Genomic DNA, 20575 nt, shown 5'->3' on the forward strand with positions numbered 1-20575 from the left:
AGGGGAGCAGTGAGGACCGAGTAATCACACATTTTATTTCTTAAGTATCTCCCTGTGAAGCAGATACTGCTGAGGCTTCTGTGTATGCATGTGCAGCTTTTAAATTTGTGTGTACTCGGTACAATGTGCAGATTATAATACAAAATATATGCTTTGCTGCTCAGATGTGAGTCTTAAGAGCCACATTCACTGAGGGAAATTAGTACTACTTGTAGTTTTTTGTAAGCTTATCTTTGTGTTTTCATCTGAATTGTAATTATATGACAGTTGGAGAATGATCTAAATATATTTAGATCATTCTCATAAAAGTTAAATTATGTTTTTGTATGGCTCACCAAATGATATGCAGGGAGGCATGGCTCCCTTCAAGCTAGAGCAAGAGCTCCTGCACCAATTTTTCACTAGGTGCTTATTTGAAGAAGATTCGCCAAATGGGGTATTGCTATGTTTGCAACAGGGAAGTGAACTGAAGTTTGTAAGTATGAAGCCTTTAAGTGTCACTGTGCATGCATGATTGCAGTAATCAGGGATGACTCAGCCGCGCTGGAGTAGGAACAAGACAGCAACTTTCTGACGACTAGGAAAAATTGGTCATTGCCCGGTGGTTGCATTTAATCTTTTGCTGTTGGAGACCAGTTACCACTACAAAGTATAGTTGCAGCGACAAACTGCTCGGTCAGATGATCTGAACTGTAATGGTTATTGAACAGAGTGACTAAAATTTCACTTTTTCAACAAATAAACCCACAAAATCAAATTATAAAAATTAAATTAAATTAAGAGACACAAGGTTTTGTAAGTGTGCAGTAAAAACTATTTAATGGTCCAGTAGAGGGGATCAGAGGGAGGTTTCTGCTCTGTGAATCTCTTTGTGAACTACTTATATTAAAACCCGAGAAATTCCTCTGCTCTGCTCTGACCTCTTTGTGTCTTTTTTTTTTAGCTCATTAGTTTAAAGATGGCGTGGCTGACATAATTATTCAGCCATACCAGGTTATGCTGGGGTTTATTATTTCAGTGCTTGGCACTCAGTGTTTGGAATAAACACTGCACTGGCATTACTGTCATTGGGGCACACACACAAAAAAGGGTTTGCAAAGTACGGCAGTATTTTTAACACAAAGAATAAAATGAGTTCACGCTGTGGAGTTTCAGTCGCAGGTGTCATCTGTCAGCCAATCCCGGCCAATCGTTTCATTCAAAAGAAAGCAAAAGTGCTTTTTTAACATATAAAACCAGCAGCATACTTTCAGACCACTGCAGTAGTTGTTTATCAATGTATCACAAGTGCACTACAAGTGTTTTTGATACTGTGCGATTTTCACTTGCCAACAACAAAGGCAATAAACTCTCAAACACAGCAGTAAAGCAGGAAAGCATGAACTGGGAATCGATTATATTACCTTATATAGCAGCTGGTGAAATAAAGTAGGAATCCAGACATTCACAATATACAGTAACATGTCACAGACTGTTACCTTAACTGATGTAGTTATGTGGTGCTCCAAGTGGGACTCTGATATTTGGCAGCCTGAGAGCGCCACGATTGAAGAGGAGTGAGATGTGTAGTCAGGAGGGCAGAAAGTGGAGAAATAAAATGATTTATGAGTCGGCACTATTATTCTTTCCCTGGTTATTCCTCGGAGTCTCCCGTCTTTCCTCTTGCCAGCTGTTTTCTCTTTCTCAAAGTTTTTCTACTGTTTTTATCATCCCGTCCTCTCCTCTCATTCCTCCATGTTGTCGTCAGAGCCCACCTCTGTTTATAGAGCGTGTGTTGTTTGGCTAACCTAATTAACTATGTGTGGCCTTTAGCCACACATACTCTCTGGTGAGCATAGATAGTAGTTCCATTATATCACCCGTCAGCCACTGCAAAAAAGGGCATGGGAAATTAAATTACAGATAAGAGGAATAATCTGTTTTTATGACAAGTTTCTATGCAGAGGAAATAATCATTCATAATAAGGATTGTCTTTATGTAATGCTATCTGGCCTTTATTTCGAGGAATTGATTAATTGCACCAGTTTGCCGTAAGTTTGGGGACTGACAGGTTGTTTCAGATTTAAAGATACTATTTTTTAAAACTTTTGCCTCAGTAGTCTTTTCAAAGACAACAACAGACTGACATAAAGTAAGACTTCAGATTGACTTTTAAAGTGATATTTATATCCATTCAGATCAGAAAATAACAGAGTTAACTGGAAGATCTTGCTTCCTCTTTTCCTTGAATTCTGTCCATATGGATTCAGTTCAGTCTCTTATGAAGTAGAAGGGGCATAAAAGCAGTGCGGCCCGTGTTTCACGTCTACAGCCTTTTGTTATTCAAGATGGATATTTTAACTAAATTACTTCTAAGCTCTGAAAACCTTCTATCTTTAACAAATCTTTGTTGCAGGTGTGGTGTGTTTATCTGGCTTTGGATAGAGCGCAGATCCGAGTGGTTGTCAGTTTCCGCAGATCTTATGGTGTCTGATGCATTCTCCATCTGAGGGAGTGAGTGGATCCGCTGGCCAGAAGCTGCACGCAGGGAAATCCGTGGCAATATGAAAGGCAGAAATAATTAACCACAGTGGATACGGGCTGCATTTGCAGTTAGTTTAATTTATACTTATTTCATTTCATTTTATTGTACGAACTCTTTTAGTGGAAAAGACAGGAAAGGGAGAAGATAAAAAAAAGTCACCGACGATGGAAAGTTGATCTTTCGGGGCGGAGGAGAAGCAGGCAGAGGAAGATTAAGAGGGAGTGCAAGAAGAAGGAAAAAATGAGAATGACAAGGAGGGGAAAAAATGAAATGATTTGTGAAGAAGAGGAAGACGCAGAGGTTCAGGACATTTTAGAGGACACGTAAGAGATTCAAGAAAAAGGAAAAGGGGAGTCAAACCTACTCTGATCTTCTCTAGATGGCATCATGCTCTTGTGGTAGTGGACCGTTGCCAGACTCTGCATGTGTCTGTGTGTGGTTTTCCTACCCACTGTACAACTTATTCACAACTTTGCTCCTTCATTTTTTCCTCTAACCATTATTGGACAAGTCCTGACCACATATTTACAGTTTTGAAAGGCACCACCTATTTTACAATCTTTCCTTAAACATAATGGTGGAGAAGCAATTTGCGGGCGAATTGCTGTGCTGACCAACGTGCTCGCTATCAGTTTGCTGTGGTGGCCTTGACACGTGGGACATCACTCATGGGGCATCTCCTTTTATGAATTAGTCTTAGATTTAGAATAAGCCCACCATGTGATGGTTTTGCGAAAGTTACACTCGTGAGATGCACAAAAGGGCGGGGAAAACATGAACACGCTAGCATGCTTGAAAACTTTGTTTATTGGATACTTGATGAGCCAAACCGCTTATATGTAACTGTTTTACATCTTTAAAAATAGAAATAAAGACTAAAGCCACTAAAAAACATTTACAAATGAGACAGACCCTAGCAAGCAAGCTAATCACACAATCGCACAGTGCTGCATTACATGAAAAAGTTTGCGGTAAAAGAAAGAATGTATATGTTGGCTCATTATCTCTATCTTGAAAATTCACATTTTTTATTTCAAGGGCTTTGACCAAGTCTTGGTAAACCACAGGCAATGTTCTTTCAATATCCTAAAACACTCAGCATATGCAAGGGTTATGTGAGGTTGCATCCAACACACACACACGCAGAAGGAACACACACTGTCATAACATCGTCTGAAAGCTTGAGTGGAAAATTGAAATTTACCACTTCTGGGCTCGTGCCAGTTATCTATCATGTGGAAAAATCTGAAAAGGGAAATTAATGTAACATATTGTGCATCGCATTTCATCCTCTGTAAGCTTACCTACGTCAAGCGGCTTTGAGATCGTAACCCCCTAGTTACTGGTTGTCAGCACAGAGTCTTTTAGGAACCTGTGTTGAATATTATATGTTACATTAAATATTTTCTTTGGGGAAGTTTATCCTAATCACTTTAATTTAAATCATTCCTAAAATTCATCACATCAGATTGTGGTTTTGGAGAGAACAGAAGCTCGGAATATGATAAATGGTCAAAGCACAGATGCCAAAGGGGAAAGTGAGTGTAGTGTAGAAAATACTGAAGCAAACAGAGGAGCGTGCAGCAAGAAAGAAAGCAGGACAGAGAAAATATCAGAGGGAGAATCCCACTAATGAAGAACAGATGTTTGAGATGACACACACAGCTCACTCCTGCTGCAATCACACTAGAGAAACCATTTGTTGGAGAACATGGCACAGCAAAAAGTTCTGCACTGAACTTAAGATCTTGTTGCATTTGAAGACAAGGAAGAGGTCTGCAACCGCCTGCAGTTTGATGCCAATTTTTGTGCATCAACACAGCATTAAAGGAGCAATAAGACTGAGTCAGTCTGCTGTCAGTCTGATGCCAGAAGCAGCTGAATGGGGTCTATTAACATGGCAATTACATACAATCTGTTATATATATAAATGATAATTAGAAATCTGTAAGTATCGAAATTAACTATGTACAGCCAGAGCCCAACCGGAGATTCGAACTGAAAGAGAAATTCATAAGTATCTCCACAAAAGTGACAAAGTTGCTGCAAGATGGCAATTAAACTGCAAAAATGACAACTGCTCATCAACCTTCCTCTTATAAAGCAAAATAGTCTGAATACAGTATAGTGGGCAACCAGCTGTCTTGAGTCCCTTTTGCAAAAAGAAAGATTTGCAGACTTGTTTTGATTGTAATGTTTTGATAACCTGTGTTCAGAAATTAGACAGCAATATTTGCAAACCGTTTGAGTCAGACTGTGATTATTTATACTCCTACCAGATGACCTGTGCACTTGGGAATGCAAGGCGTGCTTCACGCTCAACCTCTGGCAACCAACTTGCCAAAGGGTCCACACTATCAAGCCAAATGAAGTGTGTCAAATGAGGCCTGAGACTAGGAGCATCCTCATCAGATTTGTCTCTCTGCAACGTCATCCATGCTGTAAAAGTAAAAATGGATTTCAGGCATCACAGTTATGACACAGCTGGAGAGCAAGGGACTTCCACAGAGAGATCCAGAAATAGTAGCAACACTAAAAATGGTCCAGAGGTGGATAAAAATCTATCCCCACAATGTAAATAATGAACCGCACTGATCTGTAACCTTAAGACCTGTCCACATGTCCATCAGAATTTTTTAAAAACAAAACTTTGTCTATTTTTAAAGGTAGACACTTTTTTAAGGAAACTGAAAACTGAGCTTGCAGAAAAACAGCTTGAAGCATGAAGCTATTTGGAAACTGTGTTGACTTTGTTCATGTGTAGACATGAAGAAACTGATGCTTTTGAACTCAGTGAAGTGACCACCAAACCTTCGCTTCCTGATTGGGTCTTAGGCAAAGCTCAACATCACTTTCCAATGCTGTCCCCACCAGAGATGGGCAGTAACGCGTTAACGCGTTACTGTAATCTGATTACTTTTTTCAAGTAACGAGTAAAGTAAGGGATTACTATTGCAAAATCGGTAATTAGATTACCGTTACTTTCCCGTAGGAACGCTGCGTTACTGCGTTACTAAAACCGTGATTTTTTTTGCGAGAATGTCTCATGACAGTGACGTAAGCAAGTGCGACGTTGGTGACAGCAGCTGTGTGCAGATCAACAATGGATAATATATCGAGTGCGGGAGAGAGTATGAGCGTGCAGCGTTTAAAGTGTGGAAGTACTGACCTTACTTTGAGTTTGATTCCATAAAAAGTGACAAAAACATTAGCGTCCATCGTGCGTGGGAAGAAAACTTCTTTTTACAGCAAAAAACCCCTAAACTTCCGAGCAAGCACCGAGTAGCTACGACGTGATGGGAAACTCACAGAGACACTCGCGCGGATTCTTCAACTGACCGCAGCACACCTACACCAGGGTAACCCTCCGCCTACCCTGCTCCTGCTTTACAGGTGAAAATAGAGCAAAAGGACCGCTGAGTCTTTGACTTTATTTATTTTCTGCTGTGTTTTACTTGCATCTGTTTGAAAGAGTGAGTGTAAACACAAAAAACATTTTATTTTATGTGCTGGAATGTGCAGAAAATAGGTTTAAATGTTAAACTAATTTATTCAAGTCACAGAATGTTGCATATAATTAAATTTTTGCTTGATGCATAAAGTTAAAAGATTAAAACTGATAAAACAAGTTAAAAAAAGAGACTTTTCCATTTGATTACATTTTGTATGATGGATTATGTAGAAAAAGTAGAATTGGGCTGAAAGATCTATCACTTTATCACCTCTTCAGGTTGTAAATCGTGTTTTTAAAAAGTAACTAAGTAACTAAGTAACTAAGTAATTAATTACTTTTGAAAATAAGTAATCAGTAAAGTAACGGGATTACTTTTTGGGGGGAGTTACTGATTACTCTTTTCAAGTAACTTGACCAACACTGGTCCCCACAAGTTTGAAAATGATCTTGACACTAAAAACAACCCATCTCCCATACACGCAGACACACATTCCTCTTTATCCACGTCATCTGCTCTATCTCTTATGTGTTTAATTCAGATTGTGTGCATCGTATTGGAAGAGAGATATAGCCAACAAATTGTAGCCAACATGGCAACTCATATTTAAGCAAAAGCACATGAGGCGAAGATGTACTGTTATGTTTTTTATGGGAGCGGGTGTGCTGCGGTCGCAGGAGGGAGGTTGCAGGCTGTGTATTTAATGTGCTCGGGAGTAGTCGCTTCAGCCAAGTTGGCTGCAGTGTGTTGGTGAAAATGGCTTTGTGGTTTCATTTATACAGAAAAGGGGATAACGTACCATGTGAGGCACTACTGAAAGGTCTTGTGTCGTGTCCAGGTGTCCTTACTTGCGTTTCCTCCCAAATAAAAAATCCTTTTTTTTGGATAAAATTATTTCACTGAAACCTTTAAAAACTGCTAACATCTGGGTGTTCCATAAATGATCCACTCAACAAAATTCAGCGAGAGCTGCACACAGAACTCAACTTTGATAGAATACTGACACTATGAAAGGATGGCACTAAATCAGAGACAGATGGCCTCCAGAGACCCTGCAGCTGCTGGATGAAACGAAGTCTCTGTATAGGTTCTGAGGGAGTGTCTTCCAAGTTTTATGTTTACTTCCAACCTGACTGAACTGATTATTTCAAAAGAAATGTGAAATTCGTCTATTTAAAAGCTAAAATGAAGGACTGTGCGTGTGTTTGTCGGATGTTTATTACGTGTGACCCATCCTGACGGTGACAGTAAAGCTGTTTGCTGACTTGAAGAGTCAGTGTGTCCTGTCCCAGTGTGGTCGTGACACCACACTGAGACCAGACCTAGATTTTGATTGGTGCCTGCCATGTTTTTCCCTCTGGTCTGCAGATTTTTGCATTTCCATTTCTTTTATATTTGCCATACAGATTCACGTTTAAATCCAAGATTTTGACTGACTTAAAAAAAACACTCACGTTCAATGCACGTGTTTATATTGACTTCACTCACTTGTTGAGAAATGCAAGAGGGAAATAGAAATAGTCCAAACAAGATCGTGCAGCAGATTAGGCAGGGTGTAATGTTGCCGTCCTGGCATGTTTGTGGAAAATTATGAAGTAATACAGCTCTTAAATCTTATGATTGACTGCTGTGTTCTGTGCAATAATTGAGATGGTTTGTGCTGTTCTTGCCACTAACACTTATATTCAGGATGCCAACTCTAAATCATGCCGCATCCACTTTATTTCTAGCATTGATTCTTAAAGGTCATTTGGTGTCATTACTTTACTATTAAGATGTGTTTCTTGTGTTGAAAAGATGTTAGGAAAAGCGAATTAAACAGTGAGGATTAGTCTGTAGTCTGAACCAGAGGACTTCTAGTTATGAAAAGTTATGACATGTGTATGACATGTGTAAAGGTAGGACACATCATTGGCGAAACTTTATGCTTACCTATTTTTGCAGCAAGATGACTCTACAGAGGATTAACCATTTTGCTGGAAGAAATATTATTTTTATAGGATTTGAGCATTGCCTCCCTCTGTACCTTTCTCCTCTCCTCCTTCCCTGCTCCAAGTTTAAACAGCTTTGTTTTTTTTCTCCTTGACACGTTGGCTCTGAAAAGAGGGGAGGAGTGGCAGGAGGGACAAAAAAAAAAAGGGGAGGAAAGAGAAGATTTTCAGCCAAAACAGAGAGAAATGACAGTTTGTTTGGTTAGGGCAGCCTATTACTTAGAACACACTAATCTTCCTCCACTTGGCTGGCTACCTGGAACCTCAAACAGGAGGCATGGAGGGAGCCTGCAGACAGATGCTGTGGTGTAGAAATAATTTCATTATATACTTGTATATTTAACCCACTTTAGCACCATAAATAGAATAAACTAGCAGGTTCTTCTTGAAATAGAAGCAGCAAGGGTATTTCCATAAATTTTAGTCTTAAAATAGCTGGGACACATGAATGAGGCAGGAAATATTTGACTTATTTTATAATCAAAGGAACACAAAGATGACAAGATTACAGACACGAGCAGAAGCACCACATTTGTAACTTTCCTTAACTCAGAGTTACTTATGTGATGCTTCAGTAAAGCCTCCTGTTAGCCAGCTGTGGCCGGACAGCTTGAAGTGATATGCTTGTCCAACGCAGAACATGTTTTTCTATCTTTATCTAAGTTTGGCATAAGATGAAAATGAAAGTTGGTAAACACTTTTTTCTAGAATATATGGATTCCAGATTTTTGGTGTGTTTAGACATCAGTGGGTGATCATGTGGTTCTTTTTTTGGGGGGGAGTGTTTATGTTAATGACAGCTGTTACCCCTGCAATAATGAGGTGATTTCCTGTTCCCCCGGTAACCCAAAATCTCACCTTATGTCCTCTACTGCTGTACAGTGTGTCTGTGTGTTTGTCAAACTGGTTGACAGACTTCTATTTGCCCTGCTTCGTGTCTGGAATAAATATGGACTCAATAGTTCCTTTAACAGCCTTGCCACTCAGCTGCACGATGATAAAAATCTTTTGTTCTCTGTTCAGGATCTGTACAAGGTCTTAAAATTTGAGGGGCATTCAAATCCTAAACATGTGGAAAATTTTCTGCAAATTCTCATTATGACTTTGTTAAATTCTTGGTTGTGTGAGAAGTTGTCATTGCCAGTCAACAGAATAAAAAGATGGTGTGCTGAACATAATAAAGAAGAAAAGGTTACTTACTTTTTTTTTTACTTTATTTCTCTACAATCAGACATCAAGTGTGTCCACCCCATTCTATTCCTAGCGTGCCAAATGCTGGCGACACACAAAGTGTCCTTTGGCGTTTAAGCAGCTGCAGTGAGTGGGATTCAAAAACCAAAAGCTTCTACTATAAAAGAGCAAGTGTCTGCTTAAGGGAGCAGAGGGATAATAATTTGTAAATCAAATTCATGCATGAGAAAGCAGTTCGGGCAAAGACAACATGCTGCACTCTAAAGGAACATTAATGCCAAGTGGCGCAAGTGAGGTTGACACACAGATTTAAAAATCACTGCAAATACTTTAACTCTATTGCTGTCAGATGTTATTAGTACCAATTATTTGCTGGAGATCTTCTCTTATGAAATAGCACAAAGAGCATGAGGGGAGTTTAGGGACGAATTAAACCATGATCCTGTTGGCTTACTGTAGACTTGCTGATGGAATGTAGAGTAGAAAAGAACTGTATCATCTGCATACAATAAAGAGCAGCTAAAAAACATTGTGAGGCAGAGCGTTGTGTTCACCGCTGCAAAAGAAAGTTTCTTAGCATGGTAACAGTGTTTTCACATTTTGATTTTTCAAACTTCTGCTTGGTGTTATGCAAGTTTTTTTGGTGCCCATATTTAATGCACTACTAGATACTTTGTGTGTCAGATTGTAACCCCTAACATGTATGTATGAGGTTAGCAATATAACTCTTTATTTCTCTTGTGCTGCCAGGGAAGCTTTCTGGCAGTGCTATGTTTACTAAGTACATTTTTGGATTTGAAGTTATTTATTTTAGTAGATACATGTTTTCCTATGCAGATGTTAACTGCTGTCTTCCTGAATTAGAACTTGGTCTCAAAAACTCAGAGAAACCCAGTATTACTGCTGCGTATTTTTCTGTAACCATTCTGACCTGCAGTAAGACAGTAATTAATGGCCTTGAAATGTTCACATGATATTACTTACAGTACCATGAAATAAAATAGTCTGAAACTGAAATGTTTTAGGTTTTGAAGATTAAGACCTCTGCTGTACAAGTAAAGTTTGTATTCAACATCACAGAGAAATATCCTTCGATTGCCTGCAGCATAAACTGCGCCTTGGCTGTGCATTTGAACAAACAGCTGCCTGTGTTAATGGGTGGCGGTCTGGTGCAAGATCATGCCCTTGTCAGTGCATTAGTGGTCGACCTACAGAGTTGTGTTCGCTCTAGGATGGATATCACCAAGGAAACTCGTGTGTCATGACATGTTTCCACCTTCAGCAGTGAAAAGCCCTGCAGTGCGGGAGAGGTGGACATTTTAAAATGTAACACAACAGGCGCACAAGTCTGCAGCAAGTCTCTCCTTTTTTATTTTATTTACATACTTTCTTAATTTTTCAATTTGATGAATGATTATCATGTATTTGTCTTTATATTTCCACATACGTTATGGGTGGCCTTAATAATAATTGTATAACTATTACATTTCATTTAACCTTCCACTCATCCATTCCTGCATCTCCCACCCACTCCTTTATTCATTCGACACACTTTTTTTCTCCCCCTCTAACTATCCTCAATTACTGGTTGATGGTGGGGATTTCTCTTCCCTGACAGACACAGACAGCTGTCAGTGCACCTGAGAAATAAGTGTATATGCGTGTTTTTGTCTAATTGTTTGTTTTGTGAGCAGCTGTTTTGACTGCCTAATTTACAGAAAAGTGAAATTTTGATTATGAAAAGCTGAAGCCCTTCAATGTTGCCCTCTGGCCCTCTGCGTCTGGCATGTCAAGTTTTGTGAAAGTCAAGGGTTTGTTCACAGTGTAAGGTACTGAAAATGGGTTGTAATGCATTATATATATATTTATTATAAATATATATATATTTCTGACTTTAATCTCAGAATTCTGAGATTAAAGTCAGAATTCTGAATTTTTTCTCAGAAAAGAAGGAAAAAAAAGATGTGCCCACTTTTTTTTTCCAGTGGCCCTAATCCTCTTCCGTATATAATAGCATGTAGCATGCATAACCTTGAAATCGGGAAATTGGATTATGAATAGTAAACTCACTCAGTTACTCAGAATGTGGTTAATTATAATACACTTCATTAAAAAAGGGATTTTGTAAGGTATAGCCAAGCTGTACAGAGACATTTCTTCATTGTGTTTATATATGTATTTAGTGGCACTGAAGAAAAATTTCAAGCTTTAATAAAAATTCTGAAAAGCAAAACTGTCACACAGTAGCAAAAATAGGACTAATACACATTATTAAAATTTGTGGGATGACCAGAATTATTGCGATTGAGACAGCAGTAAAACTACAGTAAGACTGAGTAAGTCTGCTATGATTGAATACGGTCAGTTACATGCATCCTGTTTCTAAAAATATGGCAAATAATTGTGATAAATCAAGAAAATGCAAAGAGAAATCTGCATAGACCACTTTTATTCAGAATTCAGGAAAAACTTCATAGATTTAAAACAAAAATCCAGAAATTTCCCCACAGATGGAAACAGGCTTAACATAAAAATGATGCAGATGCTTAGAAACCTTTCTTTCATGCAGAAATAATCAGAATAAACCAGTTTAAGTCAGAGATGAGTCTTGCCCATCAGTGCAGAGTAACTCTGCATTATATGTCTGCATTTATAATGGAGTTATTTGCGGACCTTTGACAATTTGTCTGTGACTGACAAACTGAGGGACTTGTGCAATCATGATTAAAAGTGATCACCAAGACGCTGTTGGAACCAGCTGGTTGCCCGTCTACTCGAATCAATTTGCAGAATACAGATAAATATGATTCAATCAGTGGATGAGTACTGTCTGTCTAGTGATTCAGGTTTCTGTCCTATTTTCACTGTAGTGTGACTGAATAAATACTTTTTATTGCAAGTTATATTCACCCATTGAAAATGGCATTCATACAGTACTTTGTTCTACTTATACATATTAAATTGAGCAACTTTGTCAGCTGGTGCCATTAGATCTGTTCATTACTTAGCTTGTTAGATTTTCTCTGGGGTGGGGCAAATGTGCAAACTGTCACACTAATAACTGCACATTCTAGTGTTTCCACATCCCCTCAAGAAAGTGTGTCTTTTCATGCGGCTGCGTTTATGTGAGTGTGTGATAAATCCTCGAAGATGCTGAGAGTGGCCTGTCTGGGTGGCTCAGTGCCCATCAGGATCAGGAATCATTTCACTGGATCTGCTCACTGCTGTCACGGCTCAGGTTCTAACGAGGCAGCACAGCAGTACTGCAGTAGTATCTGCGTGCCACATTTCCTTCAGCCTGTATGTCAGCAAAACTGTCTCTGCAATCCAAGTCCCTCTAAGTCTCAATTTGTGTCAACAACAGCTTGTCAATTGGACAACTTTTGTAATAAAAAGACATGTCCGTGGGACGATATTACAGATCCCAGATCGGCTGCAACCACTGGTTCATTTAATCACTACAGTTATCAGAGAAAATATTCTTCATTTTAATGAGCAAATGCTGGCCTACAGATTTGCTTTTAATCCTAATATATACATGTAACATCCACTAACATATTTGGCACTATGTGAAATGTGTGCTAAAAGCAGAATTCGCTGATCTTATCTGCCGCAGTGACTCATTAGAAGCAACATTTTCTGTACTAGAAAAAGTCTGCATCCTCATTTTTATCACAGAGATTCACATCAGACTCGAGGAACAGGTTGAGTTGAATCACAAAAGGAGGAGGTATGTGTATGAGATGTATATGAATGGACCATGCGACAGGCATGATATGAGAAATATATTCAGAATATTAAAGGCAGAATTTCAAAGCTTCTGTGTAAATAAAAATAACTTGTGGCATCATTTTATAGCATGCAGGCACTGATACATGTGCGGGCTTCTAAAAAATGTGTGTTTGACTGTCTGCGTGCGGGCTGAAGTTTCAAGGCTGTCTTTAAGTAGGTGATTTCCCCATTTTTTGTCTTTTATCCAATCTTCACTGTGATCTGTAGAATTTTCCTCCGAAATAGTAACAGTGCACCGACAGCACCACTTTGATTAAAGTGGAGCTCAGAATTACAGGGCCCTTTGTAGAACATCTGGCTCAGAAGCACCCTGTGCCTGTAAATATGACTGTAACATTCGTCTGTATTTAATAAAAAAACTAGTACCTTTAGTCCGATTTTGTGCACCGATGTCTTAGTGAGTATGCTGATTCATCATAATACAGTATTTCAACTGTCAGTGTGACAATCCAATAACAGAGCGCACAACCCAAAACTTATAATTACATTAAAAAAATAATACATCAACTGCGACATGTGCCCTCAGTGCAGAATAGCAACTGTCACAATCAATGTTGACTGAAAATGATTTTAATATATATATTTTTTTATCTTTTTGTCCAAAACTAGTTGAACTAGACCTTCATTATCTCCCGATTAGTCATTGAGATTTAATAGTGGTGGGAACTAGTGCAGAAATGTGCATTCCACTGAGAAGTAGTTGATGTGCTGTCAAGCTGTGTGTGTGTGTAAAACTATATTTGTGTGAAAAAGACAAAGCCTTGGTCATGCAAGGTGCTGTAATCCAGTCGGTGACCTCCAGAGCCTGCTCACTATGTGAATGTGTGTGTGTGAAAATGTGTCACCAGAGCCTTGCTTATGTTTGATGGTGGTCTTATCCACCCGATGACCCTCTGAACCAGATGGTGTGTGACTGCATGCCTGTGAGAGTGTGTGTATGTGTGTGTGTGTGTGTGTGTGTGTCCCACCTCTGAGCCTCCTGGCACTCCAGTCAGTCCCCACACCCACCAGTCCTCCAACACCACACACCCCACTTCCCGCCCTCCTTCATCCTTTCAGTTGGGTGTGATCACATCAAAGCAAAAAAGGGAGGATTACAGGTTTGTGCCCCAAAGGAAGCTAGCATCCCTCTAACTGTAACTCTCTCTCGTTCTCGCTCTCGTTCTCTCTCTCTTTCATTCCTGCCACTTTCCCAGTGGGGCCCCCGTAATCCCTACGGTGTCAGAAGGTCAGGGGACCGTGTCATGGATAACCCACTGGGGCACATATAATACAGCTAATAGTTAGCTAACATGAACATAAAGACAGATCCAAATTTTTTTATCTTCTCTTTTTCCCCTAGGCTCTATTGTTCATTTTTTTTCTTTATCATCTTTGTTTTATTTCAAGTCGTAGTAAAAACCATAATTCCCAGCAAGAATGGGAGTTTTCTGCTGTTTAGAAACACTTGTATATGGCTACAAGTGTTGCTGAACAGTAGACAAATGGTTCAACTCCTGCTTTTAAACATAAATTCACACATACGCAAACACACACATGCAAATAGATAAGATCGGTATGGCGATACAACTGGCAGAATGGACTCAACAGTTGTAATGACGCTAATAGTGCACTTAGTCCTGGCATTTGTTTTATGTTGGGTCAGTGCGCGACACGCACATAGCCTTCAAAACACAAAGAGAAAAAGCAAAGCTCTTGTTTTGGATCAGTGTTATTTTTATGCTCTACTTTTGCAGCCGTGGCATCTCGGCCCTCATATTTATGCATCTGTTGAGCAAATGTTTATGATGCGACGCCGCTAGCAGGTGTCACTCTAGTCTCAGATCAGTTTTCAGGGTACGGTTGGTCCACTGTGGATGTAGGCCAATTGAAACTATTGTTTCCTGTTACTCTTGAAGAGTCTATTGGACCGTGCATCTGTCCTCGAGGATTTTCATAACATTCCACGTCAGGGTGCAGCAGCAGTGTAATGCACGTGTGCAAATTCGTCTCAGTTTCCAGATAAATTGAAAGAGTTGTTTAGGAGAATGGATGTATGGTCACTGGTCGCAGTGAATGCCAAAAAGTGCGTGAAGTTTTATTCTGGGTTCCTCACCCATCTTCATCTATAAGTAGGAAAGGAGCCTCTGCTGAAACAATTCTCCAGTCTCGATTTCAGATAAACACTCGACCATCTGTTAAACGGTCATGTGGCCTTATTGCAACTGTGTGACAATTTAGTGACAATTCACCAGATGCATTAAGATTTTTCAAAAGCCATGTCCAGTTAACTGAACTAAAATGAGTTACTTGCCAGTGCTTGCCTTCTCTTTTGAGAAACAGGAAGCTGCTCAAACTGGACACAGCTATAAGATGCCCTGTAAAGCCCAGGACCAGTGAAGTTCACTGCTGCATTGAACATGTATGCATTTTATTGTTAAGATTGTTGAAATTACCACAAGGTTCAATATTTGGCCAAGTAATTTCCTTCCAACAGCAACCCACTGCTTCCCTCAGCACTCATGCTAATGGGTGCACCTTTTAAAGTCAGTATGGCGTCATGAACTTCAATGAAGTGTAGAAGCACTGGCAGATTTTCTTTGTTTCTGGCTGGTTTCTTTACAGTTTCCTTCAGAAATCCTTCCTCAGAAATGTTTCATCGCTACATTAATATTAGTAGTGTGGATGCCTCATGCCATTAAATAATCTGGCTACCTTGCAGACTTATTCTGGGGTTTGGCCTTAAGGACAAGAAGCCAGACTCTAGCCTGGCTGTACTTTTTTCAAGCACCAGAAGTTGTAGGCAGCAGAGCTTTAGGCAGCTTCTGTTGTTCCACATCAGTATTAGTGCTGTTCTCACAGCTGAGTAACATGTTTCCATAAAGAAACTACATCTAAAAACTACAATCTTCTACAATATAAAGGTGATATATATGCAGGCTTAAGCAATTTCTTCTTATTTTTTCAGGACTGATGTAATTCAAAGTGTTAGCTTTTGGTGGTCATGGTTTATCATGCCGTCCATCATAAATACGGTGCTTTATATAACACAGAGACATGGTAAAGTTAATTAATCATCCTAAGAAACCAGGAGTCTGTGGATCCATTTCTGTAATCTTAGAAAAAGATAAATATTTTTGTGTCATAAAATATGCACTAAGCATATTTCAAAAACACTATAAATGTTTCTGATTCATCAAATTAAGAAATCTTTCATGAGGGCGAGGATTAGAAATAATGTGTCGCTCTATGAATAACTATGTATGAAAGGAACATCTGTCAAAGTATAATTAATTATTTCATTATAGTCAAATTAGAAATCATGCCCACATAACGTGCACTGCTTAAATGGTCTTAAATACATACAATAGCCGAATTAAGTCCTAGGCTCTCCAGTCTGATTACACAACATGAAACTAACACAACCAAATCCCACCCTCAGCTTATGAAACTCAATCCAGTTAACACACTTTAGCTCAGCAAACCCTGTTTTTGTAACAAACTATTGAATCTAAATTACTGCCTGTATCTATATTTTACTGCGAGTAATAAGCATCGTGTCATGAAGAAGCATTTTTTAATTATTTATGATTTCATAGTTTGTCACACTTGTTTCAGATCATCAAACAAATGTTAGTATTAGACAATGATAACCTGAGTAAATACAAAACACTTTTTAGATGATTACGTTCATTAAGTGTAAAACCTGCAAAGCCAGAACTGCAGTCGAGCATTTGAGATAACTGGTAAGGAGTTCATGTTTGGATCAGTTAGAGCGAGTTATAGGAGGTCCTGAAGAAGCAAAGCAGCCCAGACCATCACACTACCACCACCCTGCTATGATGTTGTTTATATGAAATGCTGTGTTTTACACCAGATGTAACTGGAGTCAAACCTTCTAAAAAGTTCAACTTTTGTCTTGTCAGCCCACAGAATATTTTCCTAAAAGTCTTGGGGATTATCAAGAATATTTTTTTTGGCAAATGTGACATTAACCTTTGTGTTGTTTTTGGTCCGCAGTGGTTTTTCTCCTTTGAGCCCAGTCTCTTTCTTATCACTGAATCATGTAGACTACACTAACTGAGGCAAGTGAGGCCTGCAGTGCTTTAGATGTTGCTCTTGGTGCCACTGTTCACAATTTAACAACTGCATTTTGTATTTCATCTGGTTATCTTTGCCTAATAGTAAAGCTTCTTTGATCTGGAACGTTTAAGTGTGACAAATATGCAAAGAAACGTAGATCTCCAAATGGGCCAAATACTTGTTCACAGCACTGCAGAGCACAATGAAGACCCCTGCGTGGGAGACACTTGTCTGATGGTGATCCCGGGCAATCTAAAAATCATTTCAGTTCAGTGACTTGTAATAAAACAAAGATTCACTAAGACGCTATTAGGAAACTGAGCCCTCATCTTCAATAGCTCACAAGCTTCAGCTGGGACAAAAGCCTTTGTTGGGACACAGAGCTCACTGCACAGCCTGTAGAGACATCAGACTAGTTTATGACAGACGGGTCAGCAGGGGGCGGGCGGTGGGCTGAAAACATACATATAGCTTTAATTGTACTCATGGCAGTGTGCATGAAAGTCTTTAAAGCGCTGAAGATAAGTGTGCATTGTTTGTAAAACTGCGAGCAATCAGGGAGACAAGACACACACACAAACTTCAGTGAACCCCTAATGTGAGACCCATGACCTGGTGAAAGGGGTTTTCTAGGTGTGTGAGAGAGTGTATGAGTGTGTGTGGGTCAGGGTTGCCAGGCACAGTATGCCACCTGTGACTGGAATGAAGACTAAAGGAGTGGGACAACAGAGAAGAAGATGCACAACACAATGTGACTGTGAGTGCTACACTTTCAGTAGACAGGCCCTACAGAGTGCTTTACATCTTATGAGTGAAATATCTTACTGATGGGCAAAAAAACCTCCTACATTAGAAGTTGAAAAAATAACTAACTAAATAAAGAAATGGCACCCTCTGCGACTGTCCTGCCCACCTAGTTAGCAAGGCATCAGTTTGTACTGCCTTGGTAAAAACTTCTCTCGTTAAAACTTTTCATTTATTTCTTTGTTTATTAGAATTTCCATTAGCTCAGCTCTAAAGTGTAGCTACTCTTACTGAGATTGACTTTAACAGCAGTAAATTAAATTAGAATTGAATTCCAAACTTGAAGTTTCAGTGGCTTCTTGAAGGAAACATTTGATGCAGATAGAAGTCATATACTGTAATCAGTCAGTTTGCACTGTATTTCCAGCTAGTCAGTAGTAACTTGAAGTCTTGTATGTCCTTGTTGAAAATCCTGTATGTCAGGAATTACATTTAACTACATACTCACATCTTTTATCGGTATCAAACATCTAAATTGTCAAAAGTGAAACTCTGTGAGCTTTCAGGTTTTTGAAAGGAGGCTGTGAAAGCTCTGTGATTAGCTTAATACATTAAAAAGCCTTTGGAAATGACCAAACTCCAACAACGCTCTGGTCCTGCCTTGGAGTATTTGGGATGTACTGACCGTTCTGTTTGAATGGACGGACGAAAACATCGTCCTGGAGGAGTTGTTGCAGTTGAATGAATGCTTTTATACTTTTTTCCCCGTGAAAATGTATCAAAGGAATACATTGTAGCTTACCATATAGAGACTGACCCCAGAGAGCGAGAGAGAGAGAGAGAGAGAGAAGACAAGGCTTCTGAGCCCACCATCACATCAAAGACTGTCACTAAAGATTTTGCAAAATATACATTTTTGGTCCATCTGTAAACCTAAAACACATGTAAGCTGTTTGAAAAAAAGAAGCATATTTATGAATTTGTGTATTCAAAAGCCCGGGCATCATGAATGGTTGACCAAAGCTTCAACTCTGATATGTGTCTGAATGATGTAAACCCTCATGTTCTATAAATGTGTGCCAATTACCCTCTTACCAGCTTCAGCGTACGTGTTCTCCGCATCAGCCTGAGTCACTCTTATGTATCTGGAAATCTCTGTTTCTCTGTGTGTTTATAGTGACTTTAACTGATCTCTTATCTAAATGCATCAGTAAACCAAGCCATGAGTCATTCACTGTAAGTGTCAAGTCACGTCTCACAGCACATATAACCCTGTTTCAAGGCTCACCTGAGCTCGCATGTTTATGTGCATGTAACAACACCAGGAACGCACCAAACCAAACCAAACCAAACAGTTTTTAATAGAATGTCACAAAATGCAACGCAAAAGCAATGTGAAAAGAAGAAAATCTGACTGGTTTATTGGGATAACAGCTGGTAGCATGAATTCTTAAGGCTCATACCATTAGACCTGTAGCTCTCAAACCGTGGACTGGGCCACACTGGTGTTGCAGAGAGCCATTCAGGTTGGGTGTCGATGGCTAGGCAAAAAAAATGGTAAAATTCAATTGAACAAGTATGTATTTTTGTATGAAAACTGGTTTAGCCAACTATATTTAAGCAAAATTTTAACATCAGTTCTAAAGAAATTATCAGGTGGGTGGCGAGGCTTTTGGCTTCTGAAGCATTGCGTGTCAGAAAAAGACTGAGAACAGCTGCATTAGAACAGCTGCATTAGAACAGCTGCATTAGAACAGCTGTAGAATAAGTGGAAGCAGTTTAACCTGAAACAGTGGAAAAAATGTTGGTAATGGTAATGATGGACTCTGAAAAAGAAAACGTTTCAGCCAGGTCCCATCACAGATACACAGTAGCATATCCACACACACTACGGACAGCTCAGTGTGTGTCTCTGCCCCCTTTGACGCCCCTCCTTTAACCTCCCACCTTTTCTTCAACCCCTCCCTCTCTCTCTCTCTCTCTCTCTCTCTCTCTCTCTCTCTCTCACGTTTTCCCTCTATCTCTCTCTCCCTCCCTTGAATTAAGTCCATTATCCCAGCCCGCTCTGCCTCTGAGCAAGTCTACTCTGCTCAGCTGCTGCGAAAACTCCGTGTATGTGTGAACTCCTTGCATGCATGTGTTAAGAAGAGTTTTATGTGTGTGTACAGGCTTGTGTGTTTTTGTAAGTAGAGCTGAAGTGCAGCCGTTCATCAGTGGAGCTGACTGCAGGCAGGGGGAATACTCAGATCTCGCTTTGCTGCTTTTTAACTTCACTTACTTACTTTTTGGACTTTTTGAAGACTCACTGGACATATTTTGCACCACAGTGGAACTCTGCTGTTATTCTCTTTCTGTTCATGCACCATTCCCATAACTGGAAATAAATTATTTTTTTCTATTTTTTTTAATCAGATTTCTTAAAAGTATTTTTCAGGTATTTCCACCTGTTTAGCTGATCTCAGCTCTCACTTTCTGGACTGGTCAGTAACTGTTTTTTCATTACTCCATAACTTGTCTTATCTTTCTTGCTTAAATCAGATATGAAAAATCTTGGGAATGGGTTTTTGAAAGCACGCAACAAAAACTGAAAAGGTTTGTGTTCAGTGATTTCTGCATATAAGTAGAGGAAAGACTATGAGAAAGTAAAATGAAACAGAACAGTGTGGTAACAATGGATACTGTCTGCGCTGCCAGAGGCATGTTGGGCTCAGGTGGATGCTGATCCCGACCTGGAATGTTCTGAACTCCTGTGGAATTTGGTTCCCCTGGAAACGGATAGGCAGGTAAGTTAATTTGGACTCTGTTCCAGTAAGATCAC

The 20575-nt window shown here is 39.4% G+C and overlaps 1 protein-coding gene across 3 annotated transcripts in view; it reads left to right on the forward strand.

Moving 5' to 3' along the window:
• sema3b (sema domain, immunoglobulin domain (Ig), short basic domain, secreted, (semaphorin) 3B) overlaps positions 1-20575 on the forward strand; it is a 90847-nt gene that overhangs the window by 40982 nt on the left and 29290 nt on the right. Inside the window, exon 1 of one of the 3 annotated variants that reach the window (XM_026155270.1) lies at positions 19601-20540. The exons of the other annotated variants lie outside the window; for them this stretch is intronic. The gene's annotated coding sequence lies outside the window, so the exon portion shown is untranslated. Of the gene's footprint in view, positions 1-19600; positions 20541-20575 lie in introns of those variants that run through there. 3 annotated transcript variants of the gene reach the window in all.

This window comes from Astatotilapia calliptera, chromosome 20 (genome assembly GCF_900246225.1).
Source record: "Astatotilapia calliptera chromosome 20, fAstCal1.2, whole genome shotgun sequence".
Taxonomy (NCBI): domain Eukaryota; kingdom Metazoa; phylum Chordata; class Actinopteri; order Cichliformes; family Cichlidae; genus Astatotilapia; species Astatotilapia calliptera.